The 23,232-nt window shown below is 39.0% G+C and overlaps 1 protein-coding gene and 1 pseudogene across 5 annotated transcripts in view; one reads left to right on the top strand and one right to left on the bottom strand.

Moving 5' to 3' along the window:
• TJP1 (tight junction protein 1) overlaps nucleotides 1-23,232 on the bottom strand; it is a 246,987-nt gene that overhangs the window by 196,775 nt on the left and 26,980 nt on the right. The gene's annotated exons all lie outside the window — the stretch shown is intronic.
• Nucleotides 9,322-10,101, top strand: LOC105724928 (small ribosomal subunit protein eS4, X isoform-like; annotated as a pseudogene).

The raw sequence follows: 23,232 nt of genomic DNA, 5'->3' as shown, positions 1-23,232 counted from the left end.
TTAGTTCACTTTGATAAAATTTTTTAAATTTTTATTTCTACAGATATTTATGTTACAGATCTTCCTAAGCATCGTTTCAACTATATCCCATAGACCTTGATATGTCATGTTTTCATTCTTGTTATTTTCTCAGAATTCTGTATTTTTGTTCATATTTTCCTTATAACCCAAGAATTGTTTAATAGAGTTTTTACATTTTCGAAATTTCAGGGTGCTATGGTCTGAATGTTTGTGTCCCCTCAAAATGTATACATTGAAAGCTAATCTGCAACGTGATGGTGTTTGGAGGTGGGGGCCTTTGGGAGGTGACCTGCTCAGGAGGCTGGAGTCTCATGAATGGGTTACAAGACCCCCAGAGAGCTGCCTTTCCCTCTACCATGTGGGTACACAGCAAAAAGGTGCTATTTTTGAAGCACAGAGCAGGTCCTCACTAGAAACCAAATCTGCTGGCACTTTGATCTCAGACTTCTAGTCTCTAGAAATGTAAAAAATATATTTCTGTTGTTTATAAGCCACCTGGTTTATGGTATTTTTGTTACAGCAGCCCAAATAAAATTAAGACAAGGGGACCTTTTAAAAAAATGAAAAAAGTAATTGTTTAAGAGTTTGCACTCTGTAGCAGATAGGCATTCTTATTCCACTCTAAAATTTTACATACTGTAAGAAAGTTTTGTTTTTATTTGTACTTGCTTTATCTTTTTCTTTGTGTGTTGTTATCCCTCTTCTTCTAGTGCTATTAGTTTTACTCTAAAGATGTTATACTTCTGGTAGTACTCTTGACACAAAATAACATCAAATCTTGGCTCTATTACTAATCAGCTATATGACCTATAAGGAAGTCAATTAATCTCTCTGAGCTACAATATCCTCATCATTTTAAGTAGGGTATTGACGCTAAAGTTTGTTTTAGGTCTAAATTTCTATTCTATAGATGCACTGTAAGTGATAATTATATCTATTTTCTATTTAGAATAAATTGGCATTGAAGCAAAATGCAACTCCTCACTTGTTCTTGAACTTTAAAGTGGAAGAATTTAGAGTCTTGTGACTACTTGCATTTCCCTCTTGACATCCATGTTAGTACTGTCTTTGAATGTTAATGAAAATTGTGAATTCATGTTAAGCCTTTTCAAGGATTCACGTCATAGATATAATTTAATGTCAAAAACTTTGAAGAAAGAAACATAAGTGTGTCCTGGTATGCTGCATAGAGTTAGATTTTACTTTATCAGTCAATCTGAGAATTTTAACTTTTCACAGAAACTTTATCCAATTTAGATTTATCAGTGTGATGGATTTTCATAATACTTAAGGTATAATATGAGGACTGATTTCTTTGCTCCTCTTTTTCTTTGGTGTTTTTTTTAGTATTTCAAAAGTTTCGTATTTTTGTTCTAATAGTATCTTTATACTAATACCGCTATAATATTCTTAGTTATCTCTTATTCATATATTAACTGTGGTCTCACAACTGGGAAATTCCAGAATTATTATTCAGAGTTGGAGTTACCTCTGATTCCAAAGACAGGCTCTTTTCCCATGACTGTTCATGATAAAGCAATCCATGGAATTAAAAAAAAAAAATTCTACAGAGAATAAAAAGAATTTAACCTCTCCCTCTTTCCAAAGAAGGGAAAGAAGAAAATTAGGAAAATTGAAGAGAGTAGTTGGGGAAATCAGAAAAAGCCATATAAAAAATGTAAAAAAAATTAATCCAAAGGTCAGCTAAAGTTGCAGTCTATTAATTTGGTATTTAGTAGTTTTCATTTGTAAATTAACTAACTCTTAGACTGAACATAAGCAGGGCTATGTAGAATTTGTAAAGGGCTATGTTTTTAAGTTTCTTTTTTTTTTTTTTTGAGACCGAGTTTCGCTCTTGTTACCCAGGCTGGAGTGCAATGGCGCGATCTCGGCTCACCGCAACCTCCGCCTCCTGGGTTCAGGCAATTCTTCTGCCTCAGCCTCCTGAGTAGCTGGGATTAGAGGCATGTGCCACCATGCCCAGCTAATTTTTTATATTTTTAGTAGAGACGGGGTTTCACCATGTTGACCAGGATGGTCTCAATCTCTTGACCTCGTGATCCACCCACCTCGGCCTCCCAAAGTGCTGGGATTACAGGCATGAGCCACCGCGCCCGGCCTAAGTTTCTAAGAAAATCTTCAGTTAGCTGTTTAGAGTCTTCTAAAATTAAAGTAGAAAGAAATAATTGGTGTGAAAATGCAAGGGTTAGCTGTGTGGGAAAATGTCTAATTGAGGGTTGTAAGTTTCTTCTATCTTGAGTAGAATAAATATTTTGAAGAGTAACATAGAAGGTGGCATTTTAAAAAGAAATTAAATGGTTATTACAAGCCACAGGAAAAATAGTGGAAAGGAAATGGTAACAGAACAATCAAAGAAAAGGATAATGGGATAATAAACAGGTTAGCAGTATAATAATGATAATTAACAGTAACAAGATATTGCTAAAATGTTAATTAAACTTAAAGCAGCAGAAGGAAATATTGAAAAAATAAAATACTTGACTACATAAAAATGTACACTTTCATTTACAAACTTCCAACCTTGCAAATTCTAAAAGAAAAAACAAAAATGGTAAAAGACATACAAAAAAAAAAAAAAAACTGTTTAATCTGAACAGTGCAAAAAAAATGCTAACAAGAACTCTAATGAACAATTTTTTACACTGCAAATCACCACAGGTTAAGAAGACTGACATTTTTAGTGTGATGAAGACAAGTTCCTTTTAGCTTTTGGGAAGACAGGGTGGCATTCTGTGTCAAAATGTACACTGACTATACTCCTTCACCCAGCAAATCTATTTCTACAAATTCACCCACAAAAGACAATCATATAAATATTCAAAGATCTATCTATTGAAGCAGTGTTCAAAAGAGTGAAAATTAGGAAAGACTTAAATATCCACTAATAATAGATAGGGTAAATAAACCAGTACATTCACAAAAATGACTGCTTCTACAGTCATGGAAAATGTAAGGATGCTGGAGAAAGTCACATAGTAAAGAAAATCAGTGCCACTATAATTCATGATCAGTGCTCCCAAATGAGTCCTCAATTTCCTTTCTCTAAACACAGACTCACAGGCCTTCTGCTGATGTGATATAAGCTCTCCTCTCAGCAATAAACAGGAACGAAGTATTGATACATGCCACAACATGGATGAACCTTAAAAACATCATGCAAAGTGAAAGACCAGACACAAAGGACCACATATTATATGATTCCATTTATATGGAATATCCCAAATAGGAAATCTATAAAGACACTAGATTAGTGGTTGCAGAGTTGGGATGGAAGTAGTAGGGGGTGATAGCTGGTAATGAAAATATTCTAGGCTAGGTGCGTTGGCTCACACCTGTAATCCCAGCACTTTGGGAGGCTGAGGTGGGCAGATCACTTGAGGTCAGGAGTTTGAGACCAGCCTGGCCAACATGGTGAAATTCCATCTCTACTGAAAATACAAAAAATTAGCCGGGTGTGGTGGCGCATGCCTGTAATCCCAGCTACTTGGGAGGCTGAGGCAAGAGAATCGCTTGAACTCAGGAGATGGAGGTTGCAGTGAGCCGAGATCACGCCATTGCACTCCAGCATGTGCAAGAAGAGCAAAACTCCATCTTAAAAAAAAAAAAGAAAATATTCTAAACATGATTGTGGTGACGGATACGTATCTGTGAATATACTACAAGCCACTGAATTGTACATAAATGAGTAAATTATATGGCATGTAAATTCTATCTCAAGAAAGCTGTTAAAAACCAAAAGCTCTCCCATATATGGAACATATTTGCATGCCCCCTTACCACCTCAGTACCCTCATGGTTACAGCTAAACATGCCTTATGTATTTATTTTAACATGTGTGTGAGTTTCACCATTGGCGTGCAAAAAATCAGCTCTATATTCATTTGTTACTCCACCTTTCTAAAAAGCCATCTGACATATTAACGGTACATATTGACAGCTAAAGGTTCTTATCCTTTTATTCAGAGATGATCTGAATTAAATTCTAAGGAAATACAAAAACTAAATCTGTCAGCCAGATGGTAGTTTAGTGGCGCAATCACTGCTCACTGCAGCCTCAACCTCCCTGGGCTCAAATGATCTGCCCACCTCAGCCTCCCAAGTAGTTGAGACTATAGCATGTTGCTCAGACTGGTCTCAAACTCCTGGGCTCAAATGATCCAACCATCTCGGCTTCCCATGGTGCTGAGATTACATGCATGAGCGACCATGCCCAGCCAATAATTTTTACAGTTGGGAAAAACTACAAAACATCTAAATGTTTAACAGTAGAAGAATCAATAAACCATAATATGCCTATACAAGGGATAGCAAAAAGACATTAAAATGTTTTCAAATAATATGAAATACAACAAAAGACTGTTCACAGTCTATAAGTGAAAAAAGCAGAACACAAAAGTGTATATATAATGTGATCCCTGTTATGTGTTTTATACATCTCTACAACAACATGGATGTGGGAGCACCTACTGGCTTCTCTGAATACTATCCCCTTCCTTGAGAGCCACTGTGTTGGTGTAATGTGACCACACTGCCTAGCCTCAGGAGCAGGGGCTAATCTGGGGTGGGTGGCCAATGACAGGCCCTTACCCAGAAATCTCAGCCATGAGATTCAACTTGGTTGCTCTCCTGAACAGAGATTTTACCGTGGGCCGGTTTGCAAGTCAGCTGCAGTTAGCTGTTATCTAAGGAATGCTGGGAATGCTAATAGGGGCTAGGCCCATGGGGCAGCTCTGACTCCTCCCCATAGTCCCTGTGTTTAAATTCCAAGGTTCTTAGCTTTTGCTGGAATGCTGAAGCAGGAAAGTCTCCCAGAATGCAGTGGCTGCAAACAGCAAAGCTAATCCCATGGGAATGGTGGCTGTGTCTACCTGTGCCAGCAGCTCCCTGTAGCATCTTCTTGTTGAACCCACTCTAGTCATAGGAAATAATCAGAGAGCTGATTCTGCTATGCAAACAACCATGAGTTGTGGCAGTCTACAATTTCCAACCACTTGTCTAAAGTGTTATTCAGAGAAGCAGCAACCAGTCCTGGTCACCACAAGCTGTTATACTTTCTGCAGGCTGGGTATGCAAACTTTACCTTTCTTTCAGAATATACTGTATAATTCAACTTGGAATTCTTTTATTTATTTATTTATTTTTGAGAGACAGTCTCACTCTGTCACCCAGGCTGGAGTGCAATGGTGTGATTTCAGCTCACTGCAACCTCTGCCTCCCAGGTTCAAGTGATTCTCTCAGCTTCCTGAGTAGTTGGGATTACAGGTGTGCACCACCACACCTGGCTAATTTTTGTATTTTTAGTGAAGACAGAGTTTTATTATGTTGGTCAGGCTGGTCTCGAACTCCTGATCTCATGATCCACCCACCTTGGCCTCCCAAAGTGCTGGGATTACAGGCGTGAGCTGCTGCGCCCGGCATTGGAATTCTTATTCTACTCTCACAGTGTTCCAGATGTCACACATGAGGAAGCAAGCACTCTCCAGCCCAGGATCTGACAGCACCCACATCTTTGAGGACAGAGGGCATATGGAAGCCATAACAACTCTGGCACACCTGCCACCAGGTGTGTTATAAGGTCATGAGGGCAGACACTTAGGTGCTACTCCTCCTCTTCTTCTGGTTACTCAAGAAAGTTACTCAATATTTCCATACCTGAGTTTCCTCATCTTCAAAAGGGAGGTTACATCCTCTAAGCCGTGGTATCCACCAAGAGGCTGGGACATTATTCTTAGAAATACACATACCTTTTTTTCTAGTTTGGGCTGTTCTTAAAGGTATGTGGCACACTAAGTCAGCAGGCTTCTGGGTCCACAAGCAGGTCAGCAGTTTCTGACACATTCTCCTTTAGCTCTTCTGACAGGTAGATCTTTCATTTTTACAGCTTTATGGAAGGATATTTCACAGACCATAAAATTCACCCATTGAAAGGGTAAAGTTCAATGGTTTTTATTACTGACACAGGCAGATCTTGACCAGCACAGAGAGAAAGATAAAAAACAAATTAGCTCCTTTCTCTAGTGGCCTGCATCCTCTGTTCCCTGCCATCTCTTAATCTTTCCCTCTAATAATTTTTTCCTGGGCATCCCCTCTAACTCACAGCCACTTTCAGACCTCTTACAGTACCTTCTGGTGGCTGGCAGGCCTGGGAGGGAGGGAGCCACCAGCTAGTGCAACAGTTAGCTCACCATGCCAGAACCCACACTCCTCTCAGTGGAATAAGCTCTATGTGCAGAGAACAGAGTTTATGAAAATCAAAGAAACAAGGATAAAAATGAAGTGAAAGAAATAAAAGTGTGGCCGTGAGCAGTGGCTCACACCTGTAATTCTAGCACTTTGGGAGGCTGAGGTGGATGGATCACGAGGTCAAGAGATCGAGACCATCTTGGCCAACATGGTGAAACCCCATCTCTACTAAAAACACAAAAATTAGCCAGGCATGGTGGCACACACCTGTAGTCCCAGTTACTCGGGAGGCTGAGGCAGAATTGCTTGAACCCGGGTGGCAGAGGTTGCAGTGAGCCAAGATCATGCCACTGCACTCCAGCCTGTCAACAAGAGCAAAACTCTGCCTCAAAAAAAAAAAAAAAAAGAAAGAAAGAAAGAAAAGTGTTCTTGTGAACTTTTAAAGTACAGTAAATAAGTTCAGAGTTTATAAGGAAAAGCTGAATTTTTTAAAAAGAGCTTTACTGCATAATCTTTATCCTTATCTCACAAGCAGTCAAAAATCCCACAAACAACCACACTCACCTACCAAACAGTAAAGAAGGACTTGGGGACAAGAAATGAATTCATATGTGTGATGGACAATGACTTAATAATGCCTAATCTGGTTCTACTTTTTTCATCTTGATTCCTACTTTTGATTGCTCCTATCATAAGAAGTATTTTCAAGAAACATTTTCTGTTTCTCAGTTATTTTTCATTAGTCATATTTTCTAATCCTGCCTTCACTTTGGTGTCTTCTCTGGATTTTGGTAGTGAAAATGATTGACATATTTTGAAATAAATGTTAAAGAGAGAAAAAGAAAAATTCTTGCCTGAAAAATTACCCTAGTGTAATTTACTCAAGCTACTAGTGTAAATTACAGAAATTCAAAAAAAGTCTAGATAATATAATTATGAGATAGAAATTTTACAATTAGTACATTTAAAATTATTAAAAACCCAAAGAAACAAAAGTCCCAGGGAACAAAAGGTAAATGCAAAGCACAGAAAAACATGATAGTAAGGCAGGTAAATCACCTGAGGTCAGGAGTTCAAGACCAGCCTGGCCAACATGGTGAAACCCCATCTCTACTAAAAATACAAAAATTATCTAGGCCTGGTGGTACATGCCTGTAATCCCAGGTACTTGGAAGGCTGAGGCAGGAAAAACACTCGAACCTGGGAGGTAGAGGTTGCAGTGAGCTGAGATCGTACTACTGCACTCCACAGCCTGGGTGACGAAATGAGACTCTGTCTTGAAAAAAGAAAGGAAAGAAAAACATGATAAAAATGTATCCAAATAAATACTAAATCATAAATATAAATAAATAAAATGTGTCCATTTACCTGGATGAAATTTAGACCACGTAAAAAGAAAGTAAACCCCAGGAAATCCATAGAGACACATGCAGATACAGAGAGATTATGAGAAAAAGAGGAAAAAATAAATATACTGAAAGAATTTAGATTCTGAGACTGGAGGATTAGATAATTCAGACTAACTCTCCCTCTGAATGCAACTGGAAAAAATATAAAAGATATTTTCTTGAAGGTATTATAGAACCAATCAGACAGTAAAGAATGGCCAAGCCAAGGTCTGGAAGAATGGAGCTCTCAGAAGGTGAGCCATGCATATGGGGGCCGTCTTCCCCTTGGGGGCTCCTCTGATTCTGGAGAGCATCGCTGAGCAACACAGACTCCATCCAGGGCTGAAGGGACATAAATTGGAGTCCAAGGCCCCCCAAATCCAGGGAGCCTAGTTAATCTAGGTTGGGATCCTGAAGGGGTACTCTTTATAAATAAAGACCAACCAGAAGTCGGCAGGCCCTCATAGGCACTGCAGCTTAGTTCAGAATCATCTCAGTCCTTGAAATTGGACTGACATTAACCCAGATTGCTACTGTTGCCAAGTGCCCAGCAGAAACAAACACAAACCCATCCTGGAAGAGAAGTATGTATCATCCTAGACCTCAATTTATTTTTACATCTTTTCAGTCTTCAGAAAACTCAATCAAAAATAGCCACGCATATGAACAGGCAAGATTATATGGGGAAAAAAACAACACTACTAGACACCACAAGCAACAGAAGCATACCCACAATTGCTCTAAATTTAGACTAAAAAAAAAGTTTCAAATAACTATGTTTTACTATGTTCAACAAGATAAAAGACAAGATTGATTGTTTTGGCAGAGAACTGTAAACCAAAAGATGAACCAATAAACATGCAAAGAGGCTCAATCTCATTAGTAGTTAGAAAAATGCATATTAAAACTAAAATAAACTACTAGTGCATTCCAACTATGATGGCTAAAAATTGTTTTTAAGTGACAACAACAAATGTTGCTAAATATATTGAATAACACTAATTCTCATGAGCTGCTGTACAACTATAAATTGTTTAAGCCATTTTAGAACTGTTCGGCAATATCCAATAAAACTGAACATATACGTAACCTATGATGCAGTGATTCTATGGTTAGGTTAGACATCCAACAGAAATTCATGCACATCTACACCAAGAGATATAGACAAGACAACTCCTACTTGCAAACTTTTTTTTTTTGAGACCGAGTCTCGAACTGTCGCCCAGGCTGTAGTGCAATGGCTCGATCTTGGCTCACTGCAATCTCTGCCTCTTGGGTTCAAGCAATTCTCCTGCCTCAGCCTCCTGAGTAGCTGGGACTACAGGCTTGCACCACCATGCCAGCTAATTTTTTTTGTATTTTTAGTAGAGACGGGGTTTCACCATGTTGGCCAGAGTGGTCTCAATCTCCTGACCTCGTGGTCCATCCTCCTCAGCCTCCCAAAGTGCTGAGATTACAGGTGTGAGCCACCATGCCTGGCCCCTACTTGCAAACTTTAATTGCTAGAAGGAAAAACAGATCATCTTACTCTCATGGTAGTAGAGTTAAAACACATACATGTCTCAGTAAACTAACTGATCAAGTAGAGAAAGCTGAATAACAATCAATAAACCCAATCTAAAGGAAATATGTAGATCCAATTAGAGAACTCATTATTTTCAACTTGAGTCATTAAAGAAAAAGAGCTCTTTCCTTGCCTAACGCAGCCATGGCTTGTGGTTCCCAGAAGCATCTGAAGTGGGTGGCAGCTCCAAAGCATTGGATGCTGGATAAATTGACCGGTGTGTTTGCTCCTCATCCATCCACTGGTCCTCACAAGTTGAGAGAGTGTCTCCCCCTCATCATTTTCCTAAAGAATAGACTTAAGTATGCCCTGACAGGAGATGAAGTAAAGAAGATCTGCATGCAGTGGTTCATTAAGATCGATGGCAAGGTCCGAACTGATATAACCTACCCTGCTGGTTTCATGGATGCCATCAGCATTGACAAGATGGGAGAGAATTTCCGCCTGATCTATGACACCAAGGGTCGCTTTGCTGTACATTGTATTACACCTGAGGAGGCCAAGTACAAATTGTGCAAAGTATGAAAAATCTTTGTGGGCACAAAAGGAATCCCTCATCTGGTGACTCATGATGCTCGCCCTGATCCCCTCATCAAGGTGAATGATACCATTCATATTGATTTGGAGACTGGCAAGATTACTGATTTCATCAAGTTTGACACTGGTAACCTGTGTATGGTGACTGGGGGTGCTAATCTGGGAAGAACTGGTGTGATGACCAACAGAGAAAGGCACCCTGGATCTTTCGATGTGGTTCACGTGAAAGATGCCAATGGCAACAGCTTTGCCACTCAACTTTCCAATATTTTTGTTATTGGCAAGGGCAACAAACCATGGATTTCTCTTCCCTGAGGAAAGGGTATCCGCCTCACCATTGCTGAAGAGAGAGACAAAAGACTGGCAGCCAAACAGAGCAGTGGGTGAAACGGTCCCTGGGTGATATGTTAGATCTTTATGCATAATTACTGGGTATATATCCAAAGGATTATAAATCATTCTATTATAAGGACACATGCACACGAATGTTCATTGCAGCACAGTTTACAATAGCAAAGACCTGGAACCAACCCAAATGCCCATCGATGATAGACTGGACAGGGAAAATGTGGCACATATACACCATGGAATATTATGCAGCCATCAAAAACAATGAGTTCGCGTCCTTTGTGGGGACATGGATGAACCTGGAAACCATCATTCTCAGCAAACTGACACAAGAACACAAAATCAAACACCGCATGTTCTCACTCATAGGCGGGTGTTGAACAAGGAGAACACATGGACACAGGGAGGGGAGCACTACACACTGGGGTCTGTTGGGGGGAAATAGGGGAGGGACGGGGGGGCTAGGGAGTTGGGGAGAGATAGCATGGGGAGAAATGCCAGATATAGGTGAAGGGGAGGAAGGCAGCAAATCACACTGCCACGTATGCACCTATGCAACAATCTTGCATGTTCTTCACATGTACCCCAAAACCTAAAATGCAATTAAAAAAAAAAACAAAAAAAAGAAAAAAGGCAAATTTCAACAATGATCAAAGAATCATTATCATACAATTGACAGTATTTCACCCCAATAAAATCAGAAATCAAGGGCAAAAAAAAAATAACTAATTTGTGCCCTCTTGGAAATTTATGGACATGGTTTTAAACAATCATAGGTTAGAGATGAAACCATAAAAGATATTAGGAAATACTTACAACTTTAATGACAATGAAGGCACTAATTATTGAAATGTAAGTGATTGAGCTAAATCACTATTTAGAGAGAAATGAAGAGTTTAATGTGTATATTAGAAAAGAATAAAACCTGAAAACCAATAATTTAAATGTATGACTCAGGCTGAGTGCTGTGGCTCAGGCCTGTAATCCCAGCACTTTGGGAAGCCAGGAGGGTGGATGACATGAGGTCAGGAGTTCGAGACCAGCCTGGTCAACATGGCGAAACCCCATCTCTACTAAAAATACAAAAGTTAGCTGGGCATGGTGGCATACGTCCATAATCTTGGCTACTCGGAGGCTAAGGCAAAAGAATCTCGGAGGTGGAGGATGCAATGAGATGAGATGGAGCCACTATACTCCAGCCTGAGTGACAGAGCGAGATTCTGTCTCCAAAAAATAAAAATAAAAAATAAATAAGTAAATGCATAACTCAAATAGTCAGAAAAAGAACAAGAGTATAAGAAAACAGGAGCAGAAATTAATAAAACTTTTTAAAAATCCTAATTTTTAAAATAGCAAAACCAAAAGCTGCCTTTTTGAAAAGACTATAGAAAAAAGAGAGACGGCATAAGTAGGATTGAAAAAATGATTACAACTAAAGATACAGCTGACATTTTTGAAAAAGAAAGAATGCTATGAACAACTTTACGCAATACAATTGAAACTTTAGGGAAAAGTTAATAAGAAAATATGTAACATTAAAATTGAGTCAATAAGAAATGTAAAATTTGAATAAACCTACTAAAGATATTAATCCGGTAGTTAAAAATCTATCCCCTCAAAGTAAACTAAAAATAAACAAATAAAACCCTGGACACCTGCCCTAGATGGTATTAACAACAAATCATATCAAACATTCAAAATGCAGATAATCTCTATTTACACAGACTATTCCAGAGGACAGAAAAAGACATTATTCCCAACTCATATAATGAAGCTAGGAAAACCCAAAAACCAAGCCAAACAAGTACAATATGAACATCTCACTTACTAATACAGACTTTAAAAACCTAAATAAAATGTTAGAAAATCCAATTTTACAAAATCTTAAGCAACAATATTGTTAAGTACAAGTTATCCAAGTAACACAAAACAATAACATACTAGAAAGTACTTTAGTATGATTATTTAATTCACCACATAAACCCAAGGAGAAAAACTGCATTATCAGCTCAACAGGTACAGGAAAATCACTCTCCAAAATTCAACACTCATTCCTGATACAAACACCTAGCAAACCAAGACCAACAGAGGATTTCTCTAACCTGATAAAGACTATCTACAAAAACATACAGCAAATATCATACTTACTGATGAGACATTAGAAGCAGTCCCTTTAAAATCTGAACTAAGATAAGGGTGCCCACTATCAATCACAGCCTCCATTCAATACTGTGCTGAAGTGCCTGACATGGAAGTAAGACAGAAAGGACTGGCATAAGGATTGGAAAAGAAGATGCAAGTCTGTCACAATGTGCAGAGAATAGGAAAGTCTACACAGAATAACTAAGAAAATCTATAAATTATTAGAATTAAAACGAAAGGTTCCTGGTTATAACCTGAAAATACAATAATCAATTATATGTCTAGAGATGAGCATGGAAATAAAAATATACAGTTGACTCTTGAACAATGTGAGGGTTAGGAGTGCTGAACCTCATGCAGTCAAAGACCCACCTACAACTTCTGACTCCCCCCAGAACTTAACTACTAATAGCCTACAGTTGACCAGAAGCCTTACCAATAACATAAACAGTTGATTAACACACATTTTGTATGTTACATGTATACACTGTATTCTTACAATAAAGTAAACTAGAGGAAAGAAAATGTTAAAACATCATATAGAAGGGAAAATATAGTTACTGTTGATTAAGTGGAAGTAGATCATCATAAAGGTCTTTATTCTTATTGACTTCACATTGAGTAGGCTGCAGAGGAGGAGGAAGAGGAGGGGTTGGTCTTGCTGTCTCAGGGGTGGCAGAGGCAGAAGAAAATCTGCATACAAGTGGAGCCACACTGTTCAAACCCATATTGTTCAAGGGTCAACTGTAAGTTATTTACAACAGCAAAAAAACTACATGACAAATCTAACTAGTCACACTAGATAAAATTTTATTGAAAGTAATTTTAGAATAGAGAAATGTACTCTATTCACATATAACAAGAGTCCAAATTATAAGGTTATTCATTCTCCCCATTCTAATTCTATACATTCAATGTAATTCCAAACTCCTGCTAGGGTTTTCTGTGGGGGATCTGACAGATTGGTAACTATAAAATGTATAAAGAAGATCGAAGAGCCAAGTACAAACAAGGCAACTTTCAAGAACCAGCATAAGGTGAGAAAGTACTTGCCCCACTGTTAGAGGAAAGAGGTCCCGATCCAGACCCCAAGAGAGGGTTCGTGGATCTCATGCAAGAAAGAATTCAGGGCAAGTCCATAAAGTGACAGCAAGTTTATTAGGAAAGTAAAGGAATAAAAGAATGGCTACTCCATAGATAGGGCAGCCCCAAGGGCGCTGGTTGCTCATTTTTATGGTTATTTCTTGATGTTTTGCTAAACAAGGGGTGGATTATTCATGCCTTCCTTTTTTAGACCATATAGGGTAACTTCCTGACGTTGCTATGGCATCTGTAAACTGTCATGGTGCTGGTGGGAGTGTAGCAGTGAGGACAACCAGAGGTCACTCCTGTGGCCATCTTGGTTTTGGTGGGATTTAGTGGCTTCTTTACTGAAAGCTGTTTTATCAGCAAGGTCTTTATGACCTGTATCTTGTGCTGTCCTCCTATTTCATCCTGTGACTTAGAATGGCTTAACTATCTGTGAATGCAGCCAGTAGGTCTCAGCCTCATTTTGCCCAGCCCTTATTCAAGATGGAGTTGCTCTGGTTCACATGCCTCTGACACTACCAGCTTTCAAGATTTGTTACAGTAATAGTAACTAAGACAGTATAGTTTCTACACAGGGATAGGTAAACAGACCAAGGGAAAGTTAGAGAGAAACAAAGCCACACATATATGGAAACCTGGCATTTGATAGACATGGTATTACAGATTATGGAAAGGATGAAACACTCAATATATAGTGCTGAGACAACTGGCAATCCATACGGAAAATAACAAAGCAATCTCTACTTCTTGCCACACCCAAAAACTAAATTTCAGAACAAAAGACTCAAATGTAAAAAGCAAACTTTTAAACTTTAAAAAAAAAAAATACATGGTAGAACATCTTTATGACCTAGAGGGAAAAAAAGGGTTTTTTTTTTTTTGTTTTTTTTTTTTTAAAAACAAGCCTTTAAAAGAAAATAAATCATAAAAGACTCATAAATATGGGAGCTGCGGTGGCTCAGGCCTGTTGTCCTGGTGCATAAGGAGGCAAGGCTAGGTGTTTGAGGCCAGCCTGGGCAACACAGAAACCTCTCATCCATATAACTGAAAAAAAAACAAAAAAAAAAGTGGCTGGGCATGGTGGCTTACACCTGTAATCCCAGCACTTTGGGAGGCCAAGGCATGCAGATTACAAGGTCAGGAGATTGAGACCATCCTGGTTAACATGGTGAAACCCATCTCTACTAAAATACAAAAAAAATTAGCCAGGTGTGGTGGTACATGCCTGTAGTCTCAGCTACTTGGGAGGCTGAGGCAGGGGAATCCTTGAACTCGGAAGGCGGAGGTTGCAGTGAGCCAAGATAGCGCCACTGCACTCCAGCCTGGCAACAGAGCAAGACTCTGTCTTAAAAAAAAAAAGACTAATAAATTTTATAAATATGACTACATTAAAATTAAGATCAAGAGGCAGAAAGTGAAAGATAAAACTACTGACAAGACATTTTCAATGTTTATTACCATCAAAGGATTAATAATAGAATATGCAAACTGTATGAATTTTGTAAAGATATCAAAATACACATTTGAAATAATTAAAATGTTAAGATTAAAAAGAAACAAATGTAAAAAAATTAAAATCATTTAAAATCCCTCATGCATTGCAGGCACACATCTTTGTCAATATTGTGGATTTTTTTTCTACACTTTGTTTCTATTAATAAATACATATGCATATATGCACAACAAGTTAGGTCCAAAGTGAGGGTGGCTTATTCAAGTAATGACATCCATCAGACAACAGATGAGGCACGCTAACGCTTAGGAAAGAGGTGAGGTCTGGGGATGTTGACTTGGGAGGTCACTCTTAGAGCAATAAAAGTTAAGACTCAGTCTTGGAGGAAGAGATTGCAGGAAGAAAATAAAAGTGAGGACACAACATTAGAATAAGGAGCAGAATAATATGTTGGAGAAAATAACTTGCAAAAAGAGAAGGCACAATCAGATAGGTAGGAGGAGAACCAGGATATTGTGGAATAATGTCAAGAAGATATTAATCAACTGTCAGTCCTGCAAAGAGGTTAAGGAGGATGAATGCTAAGAAAAGGCCAATATATTTAGCAATGGGAGGGCTGGGGTGCAAATGTCTTATTATGGAAATGCAAAGAAAACAGACTGAAGATATAGAGATATGTGCATATTTACACCATACAGTCAACAAATCTAGCCAGAAAGATAGGGCAAATCAAGTTTTTTTCGAGATAGTAGAGATCTGTTTTCTGTCTATCTTCTCTGGGTGAGAAGCCCAGTATGCAGAAAGACTGAAGATGATGGGAAGAGAGAAGTAAACAGAAACACAAAGGCCTGAAAGCAGAGGGAGAGGATGGACTTTAAAAGAGTTCTGGATCATGACTTGTCATCTGACACAGGAGAAAAGAACTGGGTCACAACAGACATGGTTCAAGCTGATGAGGAGAGGAGAAACCTCTGGCTAGGTAAACCTAGTAATTTTAGTAACAAGGTGCATTATAGGACAAAACTCAACTTAAATCAAGAAGCATCCACACAAAACTGTATCTGAGGGCTTACAAGAGACAAAAAAATCTCTCATTATGTCTTTGCTTCAACTCACCCATGACATGAGGACCAAGACTGGTATTTGGGTGAAGCTTCAAAACAATTGAAATGCTGGGGAACATTTAAAATTAGTTAAACACTGACACAAATGACTGAGAAACTGGTTTCTTTAAAATAAGCAAAATATTCATTTATTTTAATATTATTTTTTGACAACATAAGCATTCATCTGCAGTAGGCAGTCAATAAATATTGGTGCATGCTACAGGTACTGAACGTTTCTGTGCGACGTGGTCAATTGCATAATTACTAGTTTAAGGTACAGCATTAAGAGCAAAACAATTCAAGAAGAAACACCCAACCCATGTTTTCCTATACATCTGTGATTCAACAAGGAATACAGTGATTCACAACATTCTCATTAAGTTTATATTGAGGTTGCTCTTTTGTAACCAAGAAGTAGGGCTGGGTTGTCACTGTGATCTTCCCAAACCCTTCCATATCCAAACCCTCACTTCCCTTCTCAGCCCCACTTTGAATGACACCAACTTAAAACACTAATGTACACATCCTCTGTCATAAAGCCAACTAACCAGAGAAACAAGAATGCTTATTGACCTCCTTCTTTAACCACTTCTTAAAAAGGGATCTAAAATTTATGAGTAATAAAATTCTAAAAAGAGGACTTACCTTCTATGTATATACATAACTAAAGCCTACAACTGAAATATTTGGAACTTCTAAAGTAGTTTTCAACTTCAAACAAATACAAACTTATATTAGAGACAAAAGCCAATTAGCTTTGTTATGAGTAGTGTGAAGAGTTGATGTGACTTGAGGAAGCAAAGTTTGCAAAGATTTTCATTTGACTGCAGATTTACAAAATGTTTAATAATTTCAGCTCCTGAAATAGTTGTGATCTTCATGTAGTTTAAAATAAATTAGTAAGTTAAATGTGGAAGTCTTTTTTTTTTGAGATGGAGTCTCGCTCTGTCACCCAGGCTAGAGTGCAGTGGCATGATCTTGGCTCTTGGCTCACTCTAACCTCCACTTCCTGGGTTCAAATGATTCTCCTGCCTCAGCCTCCCAAGTAGCTGGGACTACACATACTGCTACCATGCCCAGCTAATTTTTGTATTTTTAGTTGAGACAGGGTTTCACCATATTGTCCAGGCTGGTCTCAAACTCCTGACTTTGTGATCAGCCCACCTCAGCCTCCCAAAGTGCTGGGATTACAGATGTGAGCCACTACCATGCCCATCCTGGAAGTCTTTAAGGTAATAATAAAGCAAGGCCATAAGAGAGAAACTGAGAATTATTTCTCTCTGAAATATCTAGAGAGTGACTGTCAGAAATCAACTCACAAAGAAATTACTGCACTCACATTATTCCACATTCCACAGATATTTCTTCTCTTGCTCACATGAACTCTTTTCTGGTTGTTTTCACACTCACCAGCAACACTTGTAGCTCTCCTAGGTCATTTGAACATTTAGCATTCAACTTTTTAATCAGTTCAAACTGCCTCCACAGAACATCTCTTTCTTCTTTCATGTGTTTCTTATTCTCAAAATTTTCCTTGAATTTCAACCAAATTTAAATTTCTTAACATTTACCTTCTAAACTTTATATTCACCTCGTCTGCTCCAATAAAAAATAGCAACTCGCTAAGTCTGTGTCTTGTAGTAATTATTGCCAGGCATTTTCTTAAAACTCTTACATCTCCCTTGAAATGCTCGTAGCTTTAGAAATGTCGCCAGAGCAGCACAAAACTAGCCATGACTAGGACAGACAGTCAGGAATTGCTGAAGACTCTAATGCCTGCATCACCACCTATGGTCATTACAAAGGATTTCAAAATTCCTGGCTTTCCCAGTCCTCAAATGAACCTGATCTCTGCTCTATTCCTACAGCACAATCCCAAAACCATACATGGTCTTTCTCACCACAGTTCCCCTGCCAACCTTTTAAATGCTCACATCTAATGCTTAGGCCAAAGCTCTTGTGTTGCTCAAGAGGTCCCCTCCACCCCAGCCCCTGTTGACTTCACCTCCTTGCATCATCAATCTGGTCCCCTGAGCCATCACTTCAATCACCCTCTCAGGTTTAATCACAGCTATTTCCTTCTTTTGCCTTTCTCCACATATACCCTTCAAAACCAGCAATGTCAGCTCTCCACTGCCACCGCCAGGCAGATGTGCTTTGCTGGAGACAGTGACACTGGTACAGTCCTCAACATGTTCCTAGCCAGTGTTCTCTCTCCTTCTGCTGCTCCTCAGCAGCAATCCTACATCATCACCTCCCTGTAGCATCCCCACCTTCTTCTTCTTCCTCAACTGGCAATCTCAATGCCCACTCGGAATGAAACTACCTCCTAATCCCATATTCGTCTCTATATGAGTTCCCTCCTCGCTGGGCGCTCTCCCCACTCCTATGCACTAGACTCCATCCATCTGTCTCTTCCCTACAGCACCAGGGCCCTCCATTCTCCTTTTCCCTCGGGTATCTTCAAAGGCTCTCCATAGGCATCTAAAGATACTCAACACTCTCTCACTTAAAAAAAAATGACACATGTTAAAAATTAAACACTTCTATAGAGAACATTAACATGCCACTAAATACTGAACAGAGTGGTCCACTCAGTCTTCATCATCTATCTGCTCTATGTTGTCAGCACCTGTCAGTGGCTGCCTTCCTCTGTCCAGCCTGTTGCAGACATTGTGCTCATTCCTTGTTGCTTCAGCCCTAGCACCCTCCTAAGCCACCCTGACTAAGCCTTCAGGCTTCCTGTGTCTGGATCTAGAGGGCCACCTGCTGGCTCTCCAAACTCAGGCTTTGTTTCCCACATCTGCAGCTCCGATTGCTCGACTCCTGGCTTAGTTTCAGATTAGTACTCCAGGTACTGCAGTCTGACTAGACCCCAGCTTACTGCACTCATCTCCAGTGTCCTGCAAAAGACCAGTTCCTTTTCCCTGGGGATGCTAACCTTATCTCAATCTTACAAATTATTAGGGGTCCCTGTGCTCCCAAATTCATGTCACTACCACTAACTAGTGGAATAAAAGTACTGTTATTGCTTACAGACTACTCTACTGGGTTGACAAGATTCACTTTGGGTTTATCAAGTTTCCTTAGAAAATGCACTCAGAACACTGGCAGCCCAGTGGAGTCCAGCTACACAGCTCATCACTTTTACCCTGGGATCCCTTGATTCCGGTTTCCTTTCATTTCCTTCTCCAACCAATTTCCCATCATACCTATGAGCAAACACCCATGTTATAACAAACAATTCATTAACTACTTATTATAAGTTATGGTAAGTGTTATAACTTAACATTTATAAGTATTATTAAATTTATAAGTTCTGAAATTTATACAACTCTTTCAGTGGTTAGCAAACCATACTACTATTATAGACTATTATATTTCATAACTACATATTGTATATAACATGAGTACTATATGATTTGTGCTTAGAGAAGGTCTCTGTTTAAGAGTCCCACCTATGGTACTTGTAAAACTATTAAATCTGGCAAATTTAAATAAATAAATAAAGACTAATATCAGATAGTAATATACTAGAAAACCAAACCTTGAACAAAAATTTGGGGATCCCCAGGCTTACAAATGTATTGGTTTTTATTGGGTAAATTCTTAGCTTTCTCATTTTATATCATTCAAACAAAGAAACTGAAAATTATATTTTAAAATAAAAACCATAATCTAAAACTAATCTGAGAAAAGACTGAGAAAAAAGTAGCAGTAAATTTATGTATTGCCTCTTCTGAAATGAAAACTAACGGGAAAAAGGGATACTAAAAAAGCGACTGGCTCTAAAGTAACTTCATTAATGTACCACACAGCAGTACCTAATAGCTTTAGAAAGCAGTTATGAAACACCCATTTTAACATCAGATGCCAAGGACAGAACAAGCATCCAACCTAAAGCAAACAACACGGACCTAGTCAAAGATACGCAATGACATGCAGAGTCGTACTTAACACAATCCTCATCTGGAGAATGAGTCAAGAAGGGCAGCAGCATGACCCTCCAGGTTTTTCCTAAGTGACACCCCTGATAACTGAGGAGGCAGCTGGGCTGTTCTTTTGTCCTGGTTCAAAATATACCTACATACGGAAAAGCACAAAGGCAAGCATTTCCCATCCTCTAGAAAAGAAATTAAATTATCAGATGCTAAATCTAGGTTACACTTAAAAAAAAAACCATAAATTAAAATGTGGCCTGCCTCAAAGCAAGAGCATGTCTTGTCAATCTTATTGTATCTTACTTAACATATTCAAGAGGAAAAGAAATTGAAGCATTTAAAATTAAGTAGTCCATCTTCAACATTCTGCTCTGAATACAGGGCCTGTAACGTGCTTGTTCTACTTGGCATATAAAAAGAATCACATTTTTGTGGAAGCCTAAGGTTAAAACAGGTTTTTAAAATGGCAACAGCAGTAACATGAATATACCAAATTATGAAAGTTCCAAAACACTGAAAAATTTTCATGCAAAAATGGTATGGGAAGGTCAGTGACTGAGTTACCTAAATAAAATGCAGTAAGTCAAAGTATATACTTAGAGCAAAAGGAAAAAGACAAAAACATTTTAAAAATTAATTTATGGTTTTAATTCTCTATAATAAATCTTTCAAAATTTAATACACAATAGAAAATGGAGAAACAAAGTTAATAAATGCTTACAAAGATGGCTTATGTTCTATTAAACATGAAAATGAATATCAAAACATGATTTTATAATGGTCAAAAACTTGGAGTACAAATATACAGCTAGTTTTAAATAAAAGATTTTGACTAATATACTTTTAGAAAGTAAACAAGAAGAAAAGCTTGACTTCTTTCTGACAGCACAGAAGTCCTTAAGAAAGGTCAGAAGCACTTTCATTTTCACTCCAGAGAACAAAACGGAGCACTATGTCACTCCACTACCACCCCCCATTTATCACAGTTCTTGGTATATAAATCACCGAGTAAGCACAGGGTGGCTGAAATTCCCACTCTGCCCTAAGCAGCACCATTCAAAATATCAATCGCTTCCAGCAATTCAAACAACGAAAATAACTTTAAATTGGAAAGATTATCCCACTTTCATTTCCACATTAAAGTCCATCCATTATAAATTTAAGTAGAGTTGTGGTGGGCAATATGTAGCAAGAATGAAGTAAAGTGTTTTAACCACAAACAGGACGACTTCGCCAAGGCTTCCTAACTGCACACACTAGAAAGCCCTGCCCCCATGTGGCTGAAAAGCTTGCACAGCTGGCCAGCTTGCCCTGGGGCATAAGGGAGAAGGTTCATCTTTAAAATTGTCCTGTGAAATGCCCACTTCTGGCTGTTGGAAGATTTAGGGTACCGTCTACTAAGCAGAAAGGATACTTTTCTCCCAGGCTCAGTGTCTTGGACAATGTGAACACACAACTAATAACTGCTGGCGTATGGAGACAACAGCTTGTATCTGCATAATGCCTTATGTAAGGTTCACTCCCACGGATGCAGCCAACACGGAAGACTCAAGTTCTGAGATGATGCTGAGGCTCAATTTAAACAACATCTTTCCCTTCCACAACTCTACTTTGCTGGTAATGCTTCATGACATACGCTCTTTTAGTTACTATTCCTAAATAACAGTGCCCTGTAGGTACTGAGGGCAAAGGACACATCTTGGCACTGGGGGCTTTTGGTCTTCTCTCTCTGCCTGGTACACACTCTGCAGTCTGTGACCCTCCATTTCCACCCCCAGCTGCCTGGAGTCTCTCTGGGAATGCTTCAGTTCCTTCTGGTTCACAACCCAAACCAGAGCCTACACCTGTTCTACCCACCACTAGCCATTTCCCAAGCCTTTACTCTGTCCCCCAACCCCTAGTGCAGGCTCTCAGTGCCTCTGAAGGTGAAAGCCGGCTGGAATGCTGGTGAGTCATAAGAGAAGGCAAGGAAAAACACCACTCAGCTATACACCATGTTGGAATGTCTGCATCCTTCAAAATTCATTTGTTGAAATCCTAACCCCAAAAATGATGGTATTAGGAGGTGGGGCCTTTGGGAGGCAATTAGGTCCTGAGGCTGGAGCCCTCATGAATGGGATCAGTACCCTTACAAAAAAGGCCCAAGGGAGCTTGTTTGTCCTTTCACCATGTGAGGACACAATGAGATGACGTCTGTCTACAAGGAAGTGGGCCCTCACCAGACACCAAATCTAGGATGCCCTGATCTTGGTCATCCCAGCCTACAGAACTGTAAGAAAGAGACTTCTGTTGTTTATAACGTCCTGGCCCCCTAGTTTATGATATTACATTACAGCAACCAAAAAGGATGAGGACATCACACATCAGAATACAAACTCTGGAAACAGAGCCACTGTCAAGCCTGTTAGTGACTCCCATTGTGAGACTTCCAGAACAGGCAGGCCACAAGATATTCTGGGGAAGACTGTGTGGGGCTTATGACAGCATCCAAGTCAGGTTCTGAGGAATGGGCCTTCCTGTAACCTACAAAGACGTAACTAAAGAGAACTTAACTATAACATTCATTTTCACACTTGCCATAGGAAAGAAAAGAGTAAATCACTGAGGAGACAAAGTGATTCCTTTCATCTTGGTTTATCAAGCTTGCCAGAGCCAACATACAGAGCGTGTGCCCATGTCACAGGTGGCCCTCCCCCTCTGCATCAGGTACACAGGCCTCACAAAACATTACTACAAAATGTGGGACTTACTGAAAAGAGAACATGTGCAGAGATAGAAAACAACATATTCTGAAATGTCCATTTTTCATTCTAATGCTCAGCAGTCATATATTAACCAGGTAAGCTAAGCTGCTTTCATTTAGACTAGAGGGAACAGAATGGCATCTGTTTCAAGATAAATTCAACCAATTTTCTACCTATATTTGAAATTACGTGTATGTACACACAGAGAGATATGCTATGTTATTTATTATGTTCCTCAGAGATGATTTACTGTTCCATAACAAACATGGAGATCAAATTATTCCATTCATGGACTGAAAAGTAATGAAATCATCTAAGATCATCTCTGAAAAGCTGAAGCAGATCTATATTGGATAAAAAAGAATGATTTCCATATCACTGAATTTCATTCAACATACATGAAAACATTCTATCTTTCTATTTCTGTATTTTTGAACTCCTCTGGCCTGCCTGCCACCCCACTGCCCTCGGCCTATGTCACCAATCACCTCCAAGTGACCCCCACCCTCCCTGCTGCGCCGATGACCACCATGAGCACAGTACCCAGAGCTGAGTTCACTGCATTGTACCGCTTTAATAGATGGGGATGGAGGGAGCTGTAACTGTCGGAAATACATGAAAACTGTCAAAAATTCATGCCATCAGCCCTGGAGATTTTGAAGCACTGATGGCTCTCTGTTCTGTGAGTACATTTA

The sequence above is a fragment of the Aotus nancymaae genome, unplaced genomic scaffold (assembly GCF_030222135.1).
Source record: "Aotus nancymaae isolate 86718 unplaced genomic scaffold, 86718_ANA_hifiasm-v0.15.2.pri h1tg000014l, whole genome shotgun sequence".
In the NCBI taxonomy this organism is placed as follows: domain Eukaryota; kingdom Metazoa; phylum Chordata; class Mammalia; order Primates; family Aotidae; genus Aotus; species Aotus nancymaae.
The sequence above is the reverse complement of the archived record's forward strand: the minus strand, read 5'-3'. Positions and strand labels throughout refer to the sequence as shown.